Source organism: Anomaloglossus baeobatrachus, chromosome 7 (genome assembly GCF_048569485.1).
Source record: "Anomaloglossus baeobatrachus isolate aAnoBae1 chromosome 7, aAnoBae1.hap1, whole genome shotgun sequence".
Lineage (NCBI taxonomy): Eukaryota > Metazoa > Chordata > Amphibia > Anura > Aromobatidae > Anomaloglossus > Anomaloglossus baeobatrachus.
Genome location: NC_134359.1, coordinates 170,822,775 through 170,839,295, shown reverse-complemented (window position 1 = coordinate 170,839,295; position 16,521 = coordinate 170,822,775). Strand labels below are relative to the sequence as shown.

The 16,521-nt window shown below is 50.4% G+C and overlaps 1 protein-coding gene across 2 annotated transcripts in view; it reads right to left on the bottom strand.

Moving 5' to 3' along the window:
- Positions 1–16,521, bottom strand: part of HSPD1 (heat shock protein family D (Hsp60) member 1) — a 282,968-nt gene that overhangs the window by 89,710 nt on the left and 176,737 nt on the right. The gene's annotated exons all lie outside the window — the stretch shown is intronic.

The following is a 16,521-nucleotide window of genomic DNA, read 5'->3' as shown; positions in this document are numbered from 1 at the left end:
CCCCACAATCTGAGGTGACTACAGTCGGGGTGTAACGATCTCAGAAAGTGTGAATGCGACTGCACCAACGTTAAGGGGGGGCCCTCCAATGCCAACTCCTTTTCCAGCTGGATGTGCATCAAAGGACTCACATTCAGCTGAAATGCAAAGCAGAACACAGACCAGCCAGCCAATTAGAGGTTGGCAGGTGGCGCATGGCAGTGATGTCATACACCATAATGGTCACACTGATGCCTGCCTCTGCACTGCTACAGACGAGGATGCCACGTGATGAGGACGAAGAGAATAGAGGCAGGATGGGGGAGTGGGACTCCCTTAATATGCCATTAAGGAATACAGGATTTGGGGGGAGTGGGACACTTATACAGTGACATGTATAAGTTTGGGCACCCCTGGTCAAAAGTTACTGTTATTGTGAACAGTTAAGTAAGTTGAATATGAAATGATCTCTAAAGTATAAAAGTTAATGACAACACGCTTCCTTTGCATTTTTGGCAAAAAATAAAATCTATATAATTTTGGGGTTTTTTTTCCAGATTTTTTAATTTTTTTCTGTAATTTTTAAAAAGTAAAAGAAAAATGGGCTGATGCTAAAGTTTGGGCACCCTGCATGGTTAGTATCTAGTAACACCCCCTTTGGCAAGTATAGCTTGTAAACGCTTTTTGTGGCCGACCAAGAGTCTTTCAATTCTTGTTTGAGGGGGGGATTTTCATCCATTTTTCCTCGGAAAAAGTCTTTCAGGTCTGTGAGATTCCTGGGTAGTCTTGCATACACTGCTCTTTTGAGGTCTAGCCACAGATTTTCAGTGATGTTCAGATCAGGGGAGTGTGAGGGCCATTGTAAAACCTTCAGCTTGAACCTTTTAAAAAGTCATGTCAGTAGCACAATTAGAAATTTGGTGACGTGTTTAATACTTATTTCACTTGCTGTAAGCAGGATATCACTGACGATTTAAAAGGGAGTCAGCCACCATGAAAACGCTGTCAAATCTGCAGCCATGTTAGAGCGGAGGGGGAACAGAGTATATAGACTGCATTTTCATGCTGAATGGATCCCTTTAAAAACTACCGTATTTTTCGGACTATAAGACGCACCGGACTATAAGACGCACCCTGGTTTTAGAGGAGGAAAATGGGAAAATAAAACTTTAAGCAAAAAATGTGGTCATGACACACTGCTATGGGGCGAGGATCTGCTGCTGACACTGTTATGGGGGTAATGTCCCCAAATTCTCTACTAAGGTACCCCATCCTGGTAATGATCCTTCTGCCTTGTATATGATCCTGCTATAAACCCCCATCCAGCCTGTTCACATCCCCCCCCATCCAGCCTGTTCACATCCCCCCCATCCAGCCTGTTCACATCCCCCCCCCATCCAGCCTGTTCACATCCCCCCCCCCATCCAGCCTGTTCACATCCCCCCCCCCCATCCAGCCTGTTCACATCCCCCCCCCCATCCAGCCTGTTCACATCCCCCCCATCCAGCCTGTTCACATCCCCCCCATCCAGCCTGTTCACATCCCCCCCCATCCAGCCTGTTCACATCCCCCCCCATCCAGCCTGTTCACATCCCCCCCCCATCCAGCCTGTTCACATCCCCCCCCATCCAGCCTGTTCACATCCCCCCCCATCCAGCCTGTTCACATCCCCCCCCATCCAGCCTGTTCACATCCCCCCCCCATCCAGCCTGTTCACATCCCCCCCCCCCCCCATCCAGCCTGTTCACATACCCCCCCCATCCAGCCTGTTCACATACCCCCCCCATCCAGCCTGTTCACATACCCCCCCCCATCCAGCCTGTTCACATCCCCCCCCATCCAGCCTGTTCACATACCCCCCCCATCCAGCCTGTTCACATACCCCCCCCCATCCAGCCTGTTCACATCCCCCCCCCATCCAGCCTGTTCACATCCCCCCCCCATCCAGCCTGTTCACATACCCCCCCCATCCAGCCTGTTCACATACCCCCCCCATCCAGCCTGTTCACATACCCCCCCCATCCAGCCTGTTCACATACCCCCCCCATCCAGCCTGTTCACATACCCCCCCCATCCAGCCTGTTCACATACCCCCCCATCCAGCCTGTTCACATACCCCCCCCATCCAGCCTGTTCACATACTCCCATCCTGCTATATGCCCCCATCGTGCTCATATACCATCCTGGTATATGGCCTGTATCCTATAGCACAGAGAAAAAAATAAACGTTTATACTCACCTTTTCCTCACTCCCTGCAGCATCGATCACATCTTCCTCTCTGCACGCTGATCTGTGTGTGTGGAGCCGGCCCCCTGCTGCATCGCGATGTCTTCCTGTCTGTGCCGATCAGCTGACCAGCTCAGCACAGATCAGCTGACCGGCACAAACAGGAAGACGCGATGCTGCAGGGGGGCGGCTCCACACACGGGGACGGGTGAGTGCACTGATTCACTGCACCCCGCGCTGGTAATGACGCGCGGGGAGCAGTGAATACAGCCGCACATGATCACTCCAGGCTGTAATTGCCAGGGGTGATCATGCGGCCGGATCTTTACTATGTGCGCGTCCCCGCTCGTCCTCCCGTCCACCTGTCAGTGCCGGCTTCAGCGCTGAGAGATGGGCGGGAGGATGGGCGTGCATATGTAATTATTTTATTAGCTACTGGTAATGTACCACACTGGTGAATTAGTAAAAGCAGCAAGAACGGGGTACAGAGTATTAAAATATAACTTTTAATAAATCCTATTAAAACGGAAGAGGTATAGCCTTCCTCCACATATGTTATCTTAAAACCAAAACACAAAAATCCCCTTCAGCATGTAAGGGGTACCATCAGGCCCAGGACAACGCCTGTGCAGATAACGACAATAGGTAAGCTGACCCGTGCCAGAAAATACACTGGGACAGCCCAACCCTTTTGGGCCCGAACCAATACGGTATCAAGACAGGTCCAGAGACCCTTAAATGAGATAGAGGAGGATGGAACGATCTCACCACATCAGACGACGATCCAACCCCTATCAGAGATCCTCAAATCCTCCTGGGCGTCCCGGTGGTCCTATTTCGTGGACTTAACACCTGGTCCCCTTAAGGAGATAGAGGTCCTGATGTCCTTGTTCTCCCAACGCGTTTCATATAAAAATATAATCGTCAGGGGAGTATCGAAAGTCAGTCCTTATGTCAAAAGGACAGGACAGGACATGCTGTGAAACAAACATAAAAGCCATCAGATACCTATATCAAGAAGCAAACTCTCTGTACAAACAATAGGAAAAGAGTACTGGCAGGATCTTACCGGACGGCAAACAGCGGGGCTCCTATACGCTGCGCACCGCTGCATTGCGTCCGCCATCTTTTTAAACCCTGCTCAGCTGCCCACGTGTGGCGCCGCGTCAGTGCCGACCCTCCCACACTTCCGGGTCGCACTGTGGAACGCAGGCCTGAACCGCAAACGTCACAAACCAGTGACGTAGCCGGCGCATGCGCAAATCGCGCTGCCAGGAAAAGGCAGCGCGCATCATCCACGGCGTCACGCCCCCCTCGTACCGAACACATTCAATTCACTGGGCGGGCAGAGAAACGTAGCACCAGCATAACAGAGTTATGCCAGCGACTAATTGGCTCATACGGCCACAGGGTGAGGAGGTCACACATACCCCTCGCCCACTACCAGATGTATGGCTAGAGACCTGGCTCACAGATCACAACATAGTTGCACCTTAGGCACAAAGAAGGAAACCCAAAATCAGAAAAAATATAAATAATAAGGGAGAAGGAGGCAAAAAAAGGTCCACTCGAAAGACAGGCCTATTGGGACATGGAATGAAAAAGTGGCACATAGACTGAAAAAGGTCTTTAAGGGCAAGGATTAGTAGGGTTAGAAAGGTGAAACATAATTACTACCTACACCTCCACCACTACACCTATCTCAGGAATGCAGGCCCTACCTATCAGCGGAGGTTGGCACCCTAAGAGATACGGTGAGAGGCGCCCCCGCTCGTCCGACGACTGACCCTCCTGTCTAATACTCAGCCTATTCTCACAAAAAGGGTGCAAAGGACAGGATTTCATTGAGACCAGATGGGGTAACCGTTCTCAGCCTGAAGATCCACTCAGCCTCCCGCTGAAGGATCCTCTTGTTCCAGTTCCCACCTCGCTTAGGAGGAAAAACCATGTCAATGCCCTGAAAGGAAACCCACTCAGGGTCACCATTATGCATTGTGTTAACATGCTTCGCTAGGGGGGTATCATTCTTCAGCCTGAGATCCCTCAGGTGCTCCCCCACCCTCCTCCTCAGCTCCCTCTTTGTCTTACCTACATACTCAAGACCGCACCGGCAAGTCACCTTATATATAACACCTTTAGTACGACAGTTAATAAAGTGTCGGATCTCATACTCTTTTCCTGTGACATTACTGGAAAATTTCTTTCCTGTTTTTAATGCGTTGCAGGCCACACAACCACTACAACGGAAGCATCCTTTGGTGTTACTCCTAAGCCATCCGCTGCCAGATTCCCTGTTGTCAGTAAAGTGGCTGTGTACCAATCGGTCCTGTAGGGACCTAGCCCTCCTGTAGGTAATGCATGGTTTATTAGAAACAAGAGCCCCAATGTCCTCATCCATCATTAGGATAGGCCAATGTCTTTCAAGCACCTTCCTCACCTCCTTCGCCCCGTTGTTATAGGTAGTGATAAACCTGATCACCTCATTGGTTTTGACATCTTCTTTCTCATTTTTTGGTGGATGGCAGTGATGTCATACACCATAATGGTCACACTGATGCCTGCCTCTGCACTGCTACAGACGAGGATGCCACGTGATGAGGACGAAGAGAATAGAGGCAGGATGGGGGAGTGGGACTCCCTTAATATGCCATTAAGGAATACAGGATTTGGGGGGAGTGGGACACTTATACAGTGACATGTATAAGTTTGGGCACCCCTGGTCAAAAGTTACTGTTATTGTGAACAGTTAAGTAAGTTGAATATGAAATGATCTCTAAAGTATAAAAGTTAATGACAACACGCTTCCTTTGCATTTTTGGCAAAAAATAAAATCTATATAATTTTGGGGTTTTTTTTCCAGATTTTTTAATTTTTTTCTGTAATTTTTAAAAAGTAAAAGAAAAATGGGCTGATGCTAAAGTTTGGGCACCCTGCATGGTTAGTATCTAGTAACACCCCCTTTGGCAAGTATAGCTTGTAAACGCTTTTTGTGGCCGACCAAGAGTCTTTCAATTCTTGTTTGAGGGGGGGATTTTCATCCATTTTTCCTCGGAAAAAGTCTTTCAGGTCTGTGAGATTCCTGGGTAGTCTTGCATACACTGCTCTTTTGAGGTCTAGCCACAGATTTTCAGTGATGTTCAGATCAGGGGAGTGTGAGGGCCATTGTAAAACCTTCAGCTTGAACCTTTTAAAAAGTCATGTCAGTAGCACAATTAGAAATTTGGTGACGTGTTTAATACTTATTTCACTTGCTGTAAGCAGGATATCACTGACGATTTAAAAGGGAGTCAGCCACCATGAAAACGCTGTCAAATCTGCAGCCATGTTAGAGCGGAGGGGGAACAGAGTATATAGACTGCATTTTCATGCTGAATGGATCCCTTTAAAAACTACCGTATTTTTCGGACTATAAGACGCACCGGACTATAAGACGCACCCTGGTTTTAGAGGAGGAAAATGGGAAAATAAAACTTTAAGCAAAAAATGTGGTCATGACACACTGCTATGGGGCGAGGATCTGCTGCTGACACTGTTATGGGGGTAATGTCCCCAAATTCTCTACTAAGGTACCCCATCCTGGTAATGATCCTTCTGCCTTGTATATGATCCTGCTATAAACCCCCATCCAGCCTGTTCACATACCCCCCCCCATCCAGCCTGTTCACATCCCCCCCCCATCCAGCCTGTTCACATCCCCCCCCCATCCAGCCTGTTCACATCCCCCCCCCCCATCCAGCCTGTTCACATCCCCCCCCCCCATCCAGCCTGTTCACATCCCCCCCATCCAGCCTGTTCACATCCCCCCCATCCAGCCTGTTCACATCCCCCCCCATCCAGCCTGTTCACATCCCCCCCCATCCAGCCTGTTCACATCCCCCCCCATCCAGCCTGTTCACATCCCCCCCCATCCAGCCTGTTCACATCCCCCCCCATCCAGCCTGTTCACATCCCCCCCCCATCCAGCCTGTTCACATCCCCCCCCCATCCAGCCTGTTCACATCCCCCCCCCATCCAGCCTGTTCACATCCCCCCCCCCCATCCAGCCTGTTCACATACCCCCCCCATCCAGCCTGTTCACATACCCCCCCCATCCAGCCTGTTCACATACCCCCCCCCATCCAGCCTGTTCACATACCCCCCCCATCCAGCCTGTTCACATACCCCCCCCATCCAGCCTGTTCACATACCCCCCCCATCCAGCCTGTTCACATCCCCCCCCATCCAGCCTGTTCACATACCCCCCCCATCCAGCCTGTTCACATACCCCCCCCATCCAGCCTGTTCACATACCCCCCCCATCCAGCCTGTTCACATACTCCCATCCTGCTATATGCCCCCATCGTGCTCATATACCATCCTGGTATATGGCCTGTATCCTATAGCACAGAGAAAAAAATAAACGTTTATACTCACCTTTTCCTCACTCCCTGCAGCATCGATCACATCTTCCTCTCTGCACGCTGATCTGTGTGTGTGGAGCCGGCCCCCTGCTGCATCGCGATGTCTTCCTGTCTGTGCCGATCAGCTGACCAGCTCAGCACAGATCAGCTGACCGGCACAAACAGGAAGACGCGATGCTGCAGGGGGGCGGCTCCACACACGGGGACGGGTGAGTGCACTGATTCACTGCACCCCGCGCTGGTAATGACGCGCGGGGAGCAGTGAATACAGCCGCACATGATCACTCCAGGCTGTAATTGCCAGGGGTGATCATGCGGCCGGATCTTTACTATGTGCGCGTCCCCGCTCGTCCTCCCGTCCACCTGTCAGTGCCGGCTTCAGCGCTGAGAGATGGGCGGGAGGATGGGCGTGCATATGTAATGAGCGGGCACACGTGGTCACGAGCAGGCTGCTATAGTAGCCTGCTCGTGTCCCCGATGACCCGCTCCACCACAGCACCCTCATTCCCGGCCGCAGCCCTATAGTCAGACCATAAGACGCACCCCCAACTTTCCCCCAACATTTGGGGGAAAAAAAGTGCGTCTTATGGTCCGAAAAATACGGTAACTTCTAAACTGCACTGACAGGTTAATAAAATTGTCCCTCAAACATTAAAATCACGGACGGAAAGGAAGAAAAAAAAGAAAGAAAGAAAGAAAGAAAGAAAGAAAGAAAAGAAAGAAAGAAAGAAAGAAAGAAAGAAAGAAAGGAAAAGAAAAAAAATTGTTTATTTAATCACAGTTCAGTTACCTATTCGGAGGTGACCTAGGTTATTCTTTAGGTCTTCCTTAATGTACCATGCAGTTGAGGTAAAAGGTTGCACCACTTTTTTCTTTCCTCCTTATTGCAATATTTCACCACAAACGATTTCCATTTTAGCAGAAATCTACTTGCCTGCGCTTCCTTATTTGTGAGTGCATCTCCCTGCTCAATCTCCACATAATGCTTAAGTTGAGTTATAAGTTCTGAGATAGAAGGGGTGGAGGAGGTTATCCAATATTTAAGGATCAACTTTTTGGACAGTAATAAAATAGTGTGCAAAAGTCTTGGAATAACTCTACTTATATTACGGTCTATATCAGAGTTTTCCCAGTAATGCAGAAGCGCTGCTTGAGGAGACAGGGGGCGCATAGAGCTCCAAAGCATTTATGCCAGATTCGAGACTGTCCCCCAGAAAGAAGCAGTGTTGGGGCACAGCCAAATACCATGATAAAGGTCCGAATTTTGTAGTTGGCATTTGGGGCATGCAATTAACCTATCTGAACTAGGATCCACTTTAGGAATATTAAAAGCATAGATAGCTCCGTGCATAAATTTTAAACAGAGTCTCCAGGATTCGTTAATATTTTTCCAGAAGGCAGCCCAACCTGCTCTTATCTTAGAAGGAACATCGATATCATTCATTAACAATCTCCAGTATTTGAAGAACGTTTTGGGATGTACGCCCGATAATATAGGCTTCATCATGAAGTATAACTCCGATATTGAAGGAGTTCCCATTGGGTGGAGAAGAATGGTATCAAGTTCATTCAGTTTAGATTCAAACGCAACATTCCTTAAATTGGACATAGAGTTTTATTTGTTCATATTGGAACTAGTGGGAAGGGTGTAGATCATGGGTCCCCAATTCCAGTCCTCAAGGGCCGCCAACAGTGCATGTTTTCAGGATTTCCTTAGTAATGCACATGTGATTATTTAATCACCTGCACAGTTGATGATTCCAACACCCATGCAATGCTAAGGAAATCCTGAAAACATGCACTGTTGGCGGCCCTCAAGGACTGGAGTTGGGGAACCCTGGTGTAGATGGTATTTTTCAATGCACTCCCACCTTGTTAACCAGCTCGCTTCTGTTGCATGTAGGAGATAAGAAACCTTCGATATACCAGCTCTACGCCACACAGAATACAGTTTATTCTCCATACCCTCGGGAAACTCTGGATTACACCACAAAGGAAGATGCTTTGATATTCTAAATGGAAAGGCTATATTTTTTCCAGACTGCCTTCCAGGTAGATATTTTATCCCTGAAAACTACTGAGTGCTTAATTGCAAGAGGTAGAGAGGTAAAACGAGAGTGCAAAATTGCTGTCAAATTAAGAGGGTGAGCATAGTCTGATTTGAGAGTAGAGTCTGAGTATGTATGTCTATTGTGCATCCAATCTATAATATAGCGAGTGAGACATGCCAGATTATAGTTCCTAACACTAGGAAAATTAATACCCCCCTCTGCCTTAGAGGCCATGAGTTTAAACAGATTGATTCTGGGACGTTTCACCCTCCAGAGGAAAATGGCTAAAGGCTTTATTAAGTGCATTAATATCGGAGTGTTTGAGTAGCAGCAGAAGGGTCTGTAGTTGGTACATCAGCTTGGCCATACTTATTGTTTTAAGATGAGCTCTACCCATTAGACCCGCAACACACATCCGTTTTTTTTGGTACGTGTGCGGTACGTATTTGCACGTACCGGAGACACGGAGACCCATGTTATTCAATGGTAGATGGCGCACACACGTAAAATCACATTGAACGTGTGTCCGTGTGGTAAGTACGTGTGTGCGCTTTTCTACACGGACGACATGTCCGTTTTTGGCCGGCAGGACGCAGGCACAGACCCGCTTTAGTCTATGGGTCAGTGCCTGCACGGACCGCACACAGAGTATGTCCGTGTTCAGCACGTATCGTCAGTGTCCGTTTTTAATCACAAAATCTGAAACACTTGTTACCAATCAGGTCAATTGATGGCAAACAAAAACACCAGGATCTCATGATGAATGATTAACAACGATAATTGGGTAAGAATGCGGGCCTTTAAAAACGGACAGCACACGGACAGCACACGTACGTATTTTATGTCAATACGGACATTACACACGCACACACGGCTCGCATACGCAATCACACGGATGCCAAACGTACCGGAGAAACGCCCCTAAAATACGGAACACTGACCCGAAAAAACGGACCGTGAGACACGTACATTTTTTTTGCGGAAGTGTGTTTTAGGCCTAAATGACAATGGAAGATCCTGCCAGGATTTTAGTTTGGTAATAATTTTATTTAATAGGGGAGGATAGTTGAGGGAATATAGTGAAGATGGTGTATGTCCTATTTTAATACCCAAGTATGTTATGAACGATGAAGCAACGGCTATCCCTCCTAGAGGGCTATTTTGGAGGGTAGTACTTTTTCAGTTAAGGGGAGTAGTTCGCTCTTGTCATTATTAATTTTAAATCCCGAATAAGAGCCGAATACATTAAGAATGTCGATAATCACTGGTAAATGTGCTTGTGGGTTAGATAGAAACAGAATGATATCATCCGCAAAAAAAAAGAGAATTTTGTTTACTTACCGTAAATTCTTTTTCTTATAGTTCCGTATTGGGAGACCCAGACCTTGGGTGTTTAGCTTCTGCCTCCGGAGGACACACAAAGTACTACACTAAAAAGTGTAGCTCCTCCCTCTGAGCCTATACACCCCCTGGAGAACCAGATCTAGCCAGTTTAGTCCAAAAGCTGAAGGAGAATAGCCACCCACAAGTAAAAACAGAGCAAGAACCGGAACAACCGGAGACTCTGTCCACGACAACAGACGGTGATAACGCGCGGAACAAGAACCTGCCAACAGGCAACAGGGAGGGTTCTGGGTTTCCCAATACGGAACTATAAGAAAAAGAATTTACGGTAAGTAAACAAAATTCTCTTCTTCTTTATCGTTCCTTTGGGAGACCCAGACCTTGGGACGTTCCAAAGCAGTCCCTGGGTGGGAATAAACAGAAAAACTAATAAGTAGGCAGAACCTAACTTCACAATTGGGCGACAGCCGCCTGAAGGATGCGTCTGCCCAAGCTCGCATCTGCCGAAGCATGAGCATGCACTTGGTAGTGCTTTTAAAAGGTAAGCAGGCTAGTCCAAGTGGCAGCCTGACAGACTTGTTGAGCCGTAGCCAGGTGCCTAAAAGCCCAAGAGGCACCGACAGCTCTGGTCGAGTGTGCCTTGATCCCCGGCGGGGGAGGCACCTGAGTACTCTGGTAGGCGTCCGAAATGGTCGATCTAATCCAACGGGCTAAGGTCGGCTTAGAAGCAGGGAGGCCCTTGCGCCGACCTATGGTTAGCACAAAAAGAGAGGTGCACCACCTAAGCGCAGCGGTGCGAGACACAAAGATCCGGAGAGCACGCACCAGATCTAGAGTATGCAGCGCTTTCTCAAAGCGATGAACAGGAGCCGTACAGAAGAAAGGTAGGCTAATGTCCTGGTTAAGGTGGAAAGGAGAGACCACCTTAGGAAGAAAGTCCGGAGTCGGACGGAGAACCACCTTGTCCTGATGAAAGACTAAAAAAGGTGACTCCGAAGAGAGCGCAGCCAAATCAGAGACTCTCCTGAGAGAAGTTATGGCAACCAGAAAGGCCACTTTCTGAGAAAGACGATACAAAGAAACCTCCCTAAGAGGTTCAAAGGGGGTTTCTGCAAGACCGTGAGAACCAAGTTAAGGTCCCAGGGATCCAAGGGCCGCCGATACGGCGGAATGATGTGAGACGCGCCTTGCATGAAGGTGCGGACCTGAGCCAGATGAGCGAGACGCCGCTGGAACAGAACTGACAGAGCTGAGACTTGTCCCTTGAGAGAGTTGAGGGACAGTCCTAGCTGCAGACCGGACTGTAGAAAAGACAGAAGGGTCGGCAAAGAGAAAGGCCAAGGAGGATGGCCGGTAGAGCGACACCAGGACAGGAAAATTTTCCAAGTCCTGTGATAGATCTTAGCGGAGGAAGCCTTACGGGCCCGAGTCATAGTGGAGATGACTTCAGGAGGAATACCAGAAGCCGTCAAAATCCAGGACTCAAGAGCCACGCTGTCAATTTGAGAGCCGCAGAATTCGGGCGGAAAAACGGACCTTGCGAGAGTAGGTCTGGACGGTCCGGGGAGATGCCACGGCATCTCTGCGGACAGGTGGAGCAGGTCCGGATACCAAGCTCGCCTGGGCCAGTCCGGTGCAATGAGAATGACTCGACGGCCCTCCATTCTGATCTTGCGCAGGACTCTGGGAAAGAGAGCTAGAGGGGGAAACACGTAGGACAGACGAAACTGGGACCAGTCTTGAACGAGAGCGTCCGCGGCGAAGGCCTGAGGATCGTGGGAGCGAGCCACGTAAAAACTTTGTTGTTGTGACGGGATGCCATTAGGTCCACGTCCGGAGTGCCCCATTTGCGGCAGATTGACTGAAACACTGCCGGGTGCAGGGACCACTCGCCACCGTCCACGCTTTGACGGCTGAGATAATCTGCCTCCCAGTTTTCCACGCCTGGGATGTGGACTGCGGATATGGTGGACTTGGAGTCCTCCGCCCATTGGAGGATGCGTTGTACCTCCATCATTGCAAGGCGGCTGCGTGTCCCGCCTTGGTGATTGATGTAGGCAACCGCTGTCGCGTTGTCTGAGTGGACTCGTATGTGCCTGCCCGCCAACAGGTGGTGAAAAGCTAGGAGAGCTAGAAGCACGGCTCTGGTTTCCAGCACATTGATTGAAAGGGCTGACTCGGACGGAGTCCAAGTGCCCTGCGCTCTGTGGTGGAGACATACCGCTCCCCAGCCGGATAGACTGGCATCCGTGGTGAGAATCACCCAGGACGGGGCCAGGAAGGAGCGCCCTTGGGACAGGGAGAGGGGCCGAAGCCACCTCTGAAGGGAGCTCCTGGTCCGTGGCGACAGAGCCACTAACTTGTGTAAGGAGGAAGGCAGCTTGTCCCAACAGCGGAGAATGTCCAGCTGCAGTGGGCGCAGATGGAACTGGGCAAAGGGAACAGCCTCCATGGACGCCACCATTTGACCCAGCACCTGCATCAGACGCCTGAGAGTAAAACGGCGGGGCCTCAGAAGAGAGCGCACCGCCAGCTGGAGTGACAGCTGTTTGTTTAAGGGCAACTTTACTAGAGCCGACAAAGTCTCGAACTGCATCCCTAGGTACGTGAGACTCTGGGTCGGAGTCGACTTGGGAAGATTGACAAGCCACCCGAATTGGGCTAGAGTGGCGAGAGTGAGCGAGACACTCCGCTGACAGTCTGCGCTGGATGAAGCCTTGACTAGGTCGTCCAGGTAAGGAATCACTGCCAACCCCTGGAGGTGCAGAACCGCAATCACTGCTGCCATGACCTTGGTGAATACCCGAGGGGCCGTGGCTAACCCGAAGGGGAGAGCCACGAATTGGAAATGATCTTCTCCTATTGCAAAACGTAGCCAACGCTGGTGTGAAACTGCAATTGGCACATGCAGATAGGCATCTCTGATGTCGATGGACGCCAGGAAATCCCCTTGGGTCATTGAGGCAATGACTGATCGCAGAGACTCCATGCGAAAATGCCGCACCTGAACATGCTTGTTGAGAAGCTTGAGATCCAGGATGGGCCGGAAGGTACCGTCCTTTCTGGGAACTAGGAAGAGATTTGAGTAGAAACCTCTGAACCGTTCCCGGGCGGGAACTGGTACAATTACTCCGTTGGCCTGCAAGGCTGCCACGGCCTGTGAGAAGGCGGCGGCCTTGGAGCAGGGGGGAGTTGAGAGAAAAAAATCTGTTTGGCGGGCTGGAAGAGAATTCTATCCTGTAGCCGTGGGAGATGATATCTCTCACCCACTGATCGGAGACGTGTTGAAACCAAGCGTCGCCAAAGTGGGAGAGCCTGCCACCGACTAAGGACGTTGCCGGAGCGGGCAGAGAGTCACGAGGAGGCTGCCTTAGTGGCAGCACCTCCTGCGGTCTTCTGTGGACGCGCTTTTGGGCGCCAGTTGGATTTCTGGTCCTTAGCTGAGTTAGCGGACGAGGCGGAGGGCTTAGAGGACGACCAGTTGGAGGAACGAAAGGAGCGAAACCTCGACTGATTCCTACCCTGGGCAGGTTTCCTGGTTTTGGTTTGTGGCATGGAAGTACTCTTCCTGCCAGTAGCTTCTTTGATAATTTCATCCAGCTGTTCTCCGAACAGCCGGGACCCAGCAAAAGGGAGCCCAGCAAGGTATTTCTTAGAAGAAGCATCTGCCTTCCACTCTCGAAGCCACAAGATCCTGCGGATAACGAGGGAATTAGCCGAAGCCACCGCAGTGCGGTGAGAAGCCTCCAGCATGGCAGACATGGCATAAGATGAAAAAGCTGAAGCTTGAGAAGTTAAGGCAACCATCTCGGGCATAGATTCCCTGGTGAGGGAATGCATCTCGTCTAGAGAAGCAGAGATGGCTTTGAGAGCGAACACTGCTGCAAAAGTCGGGGAAAACGCGGCCCCCGCCGCTTCATACACAGATTTGGCCAGAAGGTCAATCTGACAGTCAGTGGAATCCTTAAGGGAGGTGCCATCAGCCACCGACAACGGTCCGGGCTGAGAGCCTAGACACCAGAGGGTCTACCTTTGGGGAGTGAGCCCACTCCTTGACCACCTCAGGTGGAAAGGGAAAACGGTCATCAGAACCACGCTTTGGGAAGCATTTGTCAGGACAGGCCCTGGGTTTGGTCACAGCGGCCTGAAAACTGGAGTGGTTAAAGAACACACTCTTTACTCTCTTGGGCGAGGTAAACTGCTGCTTTTCTGCCAGAGAGGGTTGCTCCTCTGATACTGGCGGATTGAGATCCAGTACAGAATTAATAGAAGCAATCAAGTCACTAAGATCTGAGTCACCCTCGGAAAGATCAATGGGGTACATGGAGTTAGCCTCCGAGCCCCCTGTAAAGGCATCCTCCTCATCCTGCGAGTCAGCTCTTGAATCAGAGCCACGGGATGAGGAAGGAGAGGAAACCCTGTATCTCCTCTTAGGAGGACGGGGTCTGGGCCCTGATGATGAATCCTCTGTGAGCTCCGGAGGACGGAGGTCAGATGATAGAGATCCTAAGGGACCCTTAGCAGTAGAGGCACCCTGTGAAGGGGGCTGATGCATATTCAACAAAGTCCTGGACAGAAGTCCCATGGACTCAGCAAAAGACTGGGAGATAGACCTAGAAAAGGATTCTACCCAAGCCGGGGGTTCAGCCACAGGTGCAGGAGCAGCCTGAGAGACCTCTGGGGGTGAGACTCCAGGCTGTGGCACCGCCAAGTTAGAGCAGACATCACAATGTGGATAGGTGCTCGGTTCAGGCAGCAGGAGCTTACATACAGCGCATACAGTATAAAGCTTTGGAGCCTTGCTCCTCGTGTGAGACATGCTGCTGGAGTGGGGACAGCTTCTACAAGAGAATGAACCCCAGAGAGTATATACAGAGGTCCAGAACCAGAGACCGGTTGTGGCTTACCAGACCGCTGGCAGCGGTGTTGTGTGCCCTCCAGATCCCGAAGCCCAGACCCCCAATGCATAGCACCTCAGCAGGGATGCAGAGTGCAGACCAGCGCAGAGTGAACCCTGTCTGAGAAAATGGCCGCCGGAGCGAAGAGAGGGGGCGGGACTTGGGGCGTTCCTGTAGGAGAGCGGGGTCTGGAGGGCCATAGAGACCTACAGGGGAGGAGACACGCACAGCAGTGGGGAGTGTCCCTCCCCTGTGCAGGACGGCCGCCGGGAGGAGCGGAGCCTGTCCCTCTGCATGAGTGACATGCGAGGGCAGTGAACAGAAACTAGGCCTCCAGCAAAGCCGGGGCCTAAATTTGAGCGGCGAGGCCGACGCGCAGGCACCATCGGCGCGGTTCTCGGGCGACAGCTAGAGAACCCGCCGGAAATGCCAAGATAAAAATACAGTAAGCACACTCTCCCCATACAATAAAGCACAGGGACCCCCAACATATAAACGTCTCAGGTACTTAGCTGCTGAGACGCAGGGCCAGGTCCCTGGGGATGAGTGCTCCGGTCCAGCAGGATCCTAAAGGGCTGCGGATGGAGACCGGTCTCCAGCCAGGCATGGAGACCGTGCTGGCTCCCACTTCAAGCCAGAGCCCAGGAGGGATGGTGAAGGAGCACGGCATGTAAGACTCCAGCCTTGGAATCAACCTTACAACACCACCGACACAGTGGGGTGAGAAGGGACATGCCGTGGGTCCAGACGTGGACCCGCACTTCAATCTCATTCCAAAAAGGAAAAAATCATATGAGAATGCATGTGTGGATGTATGCCTCCTGAACACAGTGATAAACTGGCTGGGACTGGCTCACCAGGGGGTGTATAAGCTCAGAGGGAGGAGCTACACTTTTAAGTGTAGTACTTTGTGTGTCCTCCGGAGGCAGAAGCTAAACACCCAAGGTCTGGGTCTCCCAAAGGAACGATAAAGAAAAGCGGTTTGTATTGTTTTGTTTATTTGGATGCCCGCAAAAGTGCTTGGGTTTGACAAAATGCGTACCAGTGCTTCTATGGCTATGTTGAAAAGAAGGGGTGATAACTGACATCTCTGTCTTGTTCCTTTTCCCAATGGGAAGGGTTTTGATAAGAAGCCCGGAGTGTATACACGAGATTACTGTAGTCTTTACATGTGGGGGGGCTATCTATTCTTTGGGGATTGCTCTGAGGCAGATTAGCTTATTTAACATTTCTCTGTAAAAATATTTAGCTCTCCGGCTGAGTCAAGATGACTAGGTCATCGTAGGCTCCTTCCACGGATACTTCTAGTTGCGTGTCAGGATTAGGTCTGCAGTCCGTTAAGGTTCCAGCCACTCTGTTACTTTTTGGTTTGTGCATTTTTTGATCCTCCTCGGTCCCTGAATCATAACACTGTTCATCTCGCCTATCTGTGTGAGATGCACTCAATAGTGCTGATTAGCCCGCCTGACCTAGGTTTCTGGCGTCATTTATAGGTTGCAGACTAGACACTGTGCATCTCACTCATCTATATGACAGGCTCCTGATGCAACCTTTATCAGTATGCATGTTCTAAGCTAAACAGCTGCCCCTCCCCTTTAGTGTGGAGGTTTGTGTGGCTGTAT